The following is a 7,564-nucleotide window of genomic DNA, read 5'->3' on the forward strand; positions in this document are numbered from 1 at the left end:
ATGAAGTATGCTGTAACAGGACTAGGCAGAGAACCGAGAAGCTGCTACTTAACTGTAGAAATGGATTTGATGAAAAAACAATGAAGGAACTAGTGTCCGTTCTCTGTGTTGTTCCTGAACCCATTGTTCTGACACGTTCTGACAGTGCAACCTTGTCATCTTCCTGCTTTTACCTCAATTGATATGTCATATAATGTATGTAGCCAATGCTTGCAGCAGAATGAGGATTGCATGTAAGGCTATATGGTGCAGGAAGAGTGTTGCTGGAGAATTTCTCTCCAGCTCCTGCCGCCAAGTCCTGGAAGTCCCAGAGCCCACTTATAAAATAAACACACAGACTCTTACATTATTTAAACTGCTTGGCCATTAGCTCAGGCCTATCATTGTCTAGCTCTTACTCTTGTATTTAGCCCATTTCTATTAATCTTTACTTTGCCACGTGGCTCATGGCTTACTGGTACCTTACATCTTGCTTGTCCTGGAGGCGGCTCCAGGCAGTCTTCTCTTTCCTTCCTCCTTCCTCAATTCTCCTCTCTCCTTGTCCTGCCTATACTTCCTGTCTGGTCACTGGCCAATCAGTGCTTTATTTATATAGAGCAATATCCACAGCACTTCCCCTTTTTTTCTTTTTCAAAAAGGTTTTAACTTCAACATAGTAAAATTACATATAACAAAACAATTATCAAGTAAGAATTACAGTTACAATATTAAAGAAGATATCTCTCTTATATTTGTGAGTTTAAGGTTTTATATCTAATTTATCTTTTATTGTAACTAAGGAAAACTGTAAGTATCTAGTCTTTAACCACATCAAAGACCTCAGAAGGATATAATACTACCTGAGAAATGGGAGAAGGATGCAAGCAACTTTCGGGAGTCTTGCAGGGTAGACAGAGACAGCTGACAACCTGGACAGTCATTCAAAGTTCTCTTGTAAAGTTGGGGCATCAGTCTTTAGCCCACAGGCCTAGAGTCTCTCATTCACTTTTTTATGTGTCCTGTAGAATGTCTTGTAGTTTCCTCTGTAAATCAGGAACCCGAAGGACCATTTTGTCAAGCAAAGTTCAGTGGTTACCTTCCTGTGGGTCCTGCATGTCCAGTTGATCAAGCAGTCCAGGCAAGAACAGATTCTTGCCCAAATGGCTATTTTTGTCAAGGTGAAGATAAACTCCATATGGAGTGTCTTCTATGCCCATACTCCTCTCTGAAGTAAATCGGTGCTGTCAGGAGCAGACATGTCTCACTGTCCAGAAAGTCTAAATTTTTAAAACATTTTAAAAGCCATATTCTGTAGGTCTTTGAAGTGTTTGAAGACTACCTATCTATCTGAAATATATCTGTGTATACCTAGAAGACTTAACTAATGGCTACAAATATTATTATCATAGATGACTAATTATTAATCTATTTTTTAATTATCTATTACAATTTTAAATGAGTTACATAAACATAACACCTCAAACAAGAGTAGAAATATATATACATTATAACAAAATTAAGTTTAAATTTGTATCAATAAAGTAAAATCTATAGCAATGTAAACCATTTTAAACAAGTTGTTACTCTTTAAAAGTAGGTTCATTAATCTACCCTTTCATCTTATCATATCTAAACTATCCCCTTTTTTTCTTTAGAAAGAGATTGTATTTATAATCAACCTGCTTTAAATAAAAAATATTGGTTTTTCTCTGTCCCATACCAGAGGGCTCTTCTGATTTGGGACATAAGAATCTACTAACCTTTTTATTTTAGGAATATGTCTGGGTTTAGAGAGGGAGTGAGCCCATTCCATCTCCAAAGCCAGCTTGGTATATTTGGGAATTTGGGTGTAGATTCTCTTACTATTTCCTGCTGGAAGGGGGCGCTGTATCTTATGGGGACATAAAGAAAATTTTAGGATTATGGAGTAGTCCATGAGGGTGATTCATCGGAGCCAGTTGCCTGAAACCATTCTGGATGTTGGATCATCTGGGCCATGGTGTCATTGGAGACCTTTCAGGGGGTCTTGGCTGGTCAAACCTGATGTATCCTAATCTGGAACAAATCCATAGCCTCTGGCTTTCTGTGGAAACAAAAGCAGAGTCTCTTTTCCAAAGCAACATATCCTTATATCCAAATTTTGAAGTCAAGGTACCTTTAAAGTTTACATTTTGGCATAATTCAACAGCCTTTACAATCAAATGTTTTTCTTTAGTTATAAATATCAAAAACAACATAATCCAGATTTTTTGTGTGATAGCCATCTTTACGTGGCTTATTACCTTTAATGTTTATTTAAAGACTTTATTTTTAAAAACTATCTATTTTTTATATAACTGTATATATAATATACATATATACATGTATAATATATATATATATATATATTAAGCCTATGTATATTTTATACACATTGTAAACTATTTCATCTGAATCAGTTTTATTGCCAACCTATTGCTTTAAACTACAGCATTCTAAGACTGAAATGGTGCTGTGGCTGCTGGCTCTGCCCACTTCAGCTTCCCAACATGGCACTGGTATGTTTTCTCCAGCTCTGGGAGTCATCAAGTCTCAGAAATAGTGGGTCTATGCTCTTATTAAAGCAGCGTGTAGCCCAGAAACCATATATATATATATATATATATATATATATATATATATATATATATATATACTAGTAAAGGCTAAATCCACCACACAGTGTAATGTGCTGTTGGCAGATGCCTCATTCCCGCCATACTGCCGGTCAAGCTCAAACACCAGGAACCTGCCAGTAGTTTAAACCCGCGTTTTGTGGCGTCTAGCTGCCCATACGAGACATGAAGCAGGAACTTGTTTTTGGCTCTGTTTAGAATTGGTTATTAAATATTTTCAGGTTTAAGGTGGAAACTTGAGCCATTGGGCGCCATTTGTAGCAAGAGAATTTCCAGCTCCTGCCGCCAAGTCCCACGAGTCCCAGGGCCCACTTATATAACACACAGACTCTTACATTATTTAAACTGCTTGGCCATTAGCTCAGGCCTATCATTGTCTAGCTCTTACTCTTGTATTTAGCCCATTTCTATTAATCTTTACTTTGCCATGGTGGCTCGTGGCTTACTGGGACTTTACATCTTGCTTGTCCTGGCGGCGGCTCTAGGCAGTCTTCTCTTTCCTTCCTCCTTCCTCAATTCTCTTCTCTCTTTGTCCCACCTATACTTTCTGCCTGGTCACTGGCCAATCAGTGCTTTATTTATTTAGAGTGATATCCACAGCAGAAGAGGAGGGATTACTGAGATTAAAAAAATGTGGAGCAGTCAGAAGGCTTCACTTTACCTAGAAAAGGTGTCAACAAAGGTGCCTGTTTTCTAGAGATACCCTGTGTGTGACATGCTGGGTTCAGTGCTTCTTAGAAGCTTGGAGCTGCCTGCATTCCTTCAGTGCTAAAGCTGTCTACAGGATTGGATGCCTAAGTTTCAGTCTTGCAAAGGCAAGAGTTTCAAAAGTAGTTGTTCATTTTAGGGCACATCTTCCATGTAGGAGAAAAGCATTGAAGTTTAAAGAGATTGCTTGGCTTGATGAGTATCCACTTAAGTTCCTCAAGGAGTCCCCTGCCATTTTCCTCAGTGTCTCTGACTTTTGATAAGATGGTATCTCTGACTCCTTGTAGACCACTTATTTCAGTCACTAGATGGTGCAGGGGCTTTTCTGTGTGCTTGATATACTATGTGCCAATCTCATTAGAGCTTCAGGCTGAGCAAACAATCACATTAAAGGAAATGAAATACAGTAGCATTAGTTACATGTAGGCTTTTCTCCAAAAGACTGAAGTAGCACATTCCTTTGTGATTTCTGTATATATAAAATGTTTTTCATCAATGATACATGTAGCAATGTAAAAATTTACATCTATCCCATTACTCTTATGTTGTCTAATTTGGTTGGGGTTAAATGTGTCAAATCAATGTAATTGCTCTCAACAAATGTTATCTTTTCTAACATTCCTCTTTCTTCAACTTACTATTAGCACAGTGGTTATTAATGAGAATTGCAAGCATTATAGAATACTGATGCCACTAATAAAATCATAAAGGTAGAATACATTGTATGAATGAGGGGGTGCATATAGATATATAAGATAATGTTTAATATTTACATTAAGATTGGTTTTGCAGAGAATCAAAAGGGAAGGTTGCAATAGTTATAAATTAAGACTGGCATGATATGTGTATTAGTTGTCATAATAGAGGACATGGTTACAAACCTTAGCAATATCACAGTGTTTTCCAGGACTCTTCTTGTTTAGGTTTCTTTTGGATAGGACGAGGGAGAGGGAAACCAGACCAGGAGACATGAACATGTAAAGAAGCAGAACAGTGAAGTAAGAAAGTGAAAAAGAGATGGTGTAGTGGCCAGTGATGTGCAGGGCTGCCAATGAAAGTCCACTTATAACACATAAGAAATACAACTGAATTTTCATTTCCCTACATATACATGAGTGTATATTTATCTGTGGGTGTCACGTTCAGTTCAGTTTCTAACAGGCTAAGACACTGGTTAAAATAGTGTCATGTTCATGGACAATTTATGGACCCACTTCACTATAACCTAGCACTTCATTTTGCATACAGTATTTCACTGCATTTAATTTTCCTTTGCTCACCCTTTGTCTATTTTTTTCTTTTACCTATGTGATTACACATCTATTAGAGTACCTGTAACCAGCTACATCACTGCACAGATAGTGCACTGTTTCTGCTGTTTTGGTGAAAACCAAAGCTAAGGACTCACTTGGAAATTTAGAGTTTGGGCTTTGATTTTTGGAGTATTCAGAGAAGAAATGTTGAGAACCCTACCAATGAACTCCTGGTTCTTGCCATACTTTTTATCTTGGAAATGGTGAAATATTTAATCAGTTAGAACTTGGGAATTCAGCAAAGAAATACATGACCATATCAATAATATATTTGATAGGTGTATAATTTTAAAGAATGTATACTGCATAAAATCGAAATTAAGGCATTAAGAAAGTCAGTATTTGCCTATTTCCCCCATTAAATCTGTAATCTTATTTCTTTCCTTTAAGTTTCTTTTTTTTTCTTTTTCTTTCTTTTTTTTTTTTTTTATTTTTCAAGACAGGGTTTCTCTGTGTAGCTTTGCGCCTTTCCTGGAACTCACTTTGTAGACCAGGCTGGCCTTGAACTCACAGAGATCCACCTGCCTCTGCCTCCCGAGTGCTGGGATTAAAGGCGTGCGCTGCCGCCGCTGCCGCCGCCGCCGCCGCCGCCGCCGCCGCCGCCGCCGCCGCCGCCGCCGCCGCCGCCGCCGCCGCCGCCGCCGCCGCCGCCGCTGCCGCCGCCTCTGCTGCCTCCGCCGCCACCACCGCCGGGCTCCTTTAAGTTTCTATTCTCCCATTCTTATCTTTTCTTTACTACTCTTTATCACCCCTCTTAAAAGTTATTATTTGAAACACAAGTACTGAAACCAGTTAAAATTAGAAAATATTAGGTGTTTTAAGTATCACCTTTCTCTAATATTTGCGACAAATGCTGTAGCCCCTATATATCTATAGTCATTAGTCTCTCTGTAATGTGTTGGTCCAAATCGATGATTAACAAGGTATTATAATATCATGACTTTTATTTAAAATACTTCTGCATCTGTATTCTTGACCATACAAGGTTCATCAGGAATTCAGAATATAATTGTGTTTATTATGATAAAATCAGTCACAAAATTGAACATAATATTTTCATATTAGAAAAAAATTAAAATATATAATATATATTAGAAAAATAAAAAATTCTTTTAGTATGGTAAATTTTTGAGAGTTCATGAAACATCCACTTTGTTCTCCATTCTAGTGCCTGAAGTTTTTTTTTTTTTTTTCCTATTAAAGCGTATCATTTAAAATTTGCTTCATGATGCTTTCCTGTTGAGCTGTGGTGAAGGCTCCTTTGGGGGAAGAAATAAAAGAAATACAAATTCAGTGGAAATTTCTGAAGACAGGCTCTAAATGTAGATGACTGGAGAGTTGAGTAGTCAAACAATTCCCCAGGGGTCTGCTGCCAGTAGACAGGGTTTTGTTTTTGGAACAGAGAGTCATGGGGAGACTATGTTCTCCCACAGGAGCAGGCTTGACAGGAGAAAGAACAGCAATGCCTCTGCTAAGTAAAAGGACTCCCTCATAGTAGACCTACCTATCTTTTGTGGCTATAAGTAGTAATGCTGTGTAGGAAATCTTTGTCCGCTCCTGGCGCTCTCTGCATGACTTGGCTCTGTGTAACGGGAGTGAGGACAAACCTCCTGTGATATGTGCTTGTAGGCCCATCATTGTCTTTGCACAGATAGATAGACAGACAGAAGTGGCTGACACCCTGCATTTGGGATTTCCCCCAAAAGTTCTCCCACGCATCGCAAATACCTGGAGCTTACAGTAATTCCCGTTGAGTACTTTTTAAACCACCCAGCCTCACAGTTCAATGTTTTCAGAACTTATAACTCATTTTTGGTTGTGAGATTCTTGAACCATTTGTAATTTTTTTAAACTCAATATCCAAAATGTACCTTTTGGACCCTGATGTGACAAGGACAGCACAGTTCATCTGTTTGCTTTGTCTTTACGACTGATGAGAATAGACACATGGTTGTTGGATTCCTTCTAATACCAAGAATGAAGAGAGCCCTGTCATAATCATGGTGCCTCAGACTGGCATTGCCATCTCCCCACTTTGCCCTCATTCATGTCTGTCCTCTGCTAAAAAAGGAACTCTACTGTTTTAAATTTTTTTCTCTTTTATTAAACATAGATTCATACAATATAATCTGAATACAGTTTCTCCTCCTACTTTCTCACATCTGGATCCTCACCCTCTCTATCTCTCAAAAGAACAACCTTCTAATAGATAACAACAAAATATAACAAAATAAAATATAATGAAATAAAATGAAAATGATAATATTAAATTTGAACAATAGAAAAATAAAAGAGCCCCAAGAAAAGGCACAAGAATCAAAGGCCCACGCGTTTACACATTCAGGAGTCTCATAAATGTACTAAGCTGACAGCTATAGTATACATTCAGAGGACCTGGTGCCTCTGTAGCCCCTGTGACTGCTGTTTCAGTCTCTGTGAGTTCACATGAGCTTCGGAACTCAGTTTCACAGGGCCTTCTTCTCTTGGTGCCCTCTGTCCCCTTGTCTTCCTGACTCCTTCTGCGTCCTTTCCCACAGGGTTCTCTGTGATCTGAGGGGAGGGATAACATTTTTTCCTCTTTAAATTTGAGCTTTATAATAACCCTGTGAGAAGACTGGGCCTTTTAATCGCAATCAAACTATATTGATGAAATAAATGGCTTCCGTGGGTGGTTTTCCCATAGACCTCTTATGAGCAGGGTCTGGAGGTAGGAAACCAGTACTGCAGACTTTGTCCCTCACTGGTCCCATCAACAAACCTGTGGGGTCCCACCATGTGTCTGTGCAGCAGAGACCACATCACAAGCCTCAAGGATGAGTGTTAGTAGACATTGTGACTCTTACTTAAAAGAACAGTACTTTGAAGCCGGGCGGTGGTGGCGCACGCCTTTAACCCCAGCACTTGGGAGGC

Source organism: Peromyscus leucopus, chromosome 5 (assembly GCF_004664715.2).
Source record: "Peromyscus leucopus breed LL Stock chromosome 5, UCI_PerLeu_2.1, whole genome shotgun sequence".
Taxonomy (NCBI): domain Eukaryota; kingdom Metazoa; phylum Chordata; class Mammalia; order Rodentia; family Cricetidae; genus Peromyscus; species Peromyscus leucopus.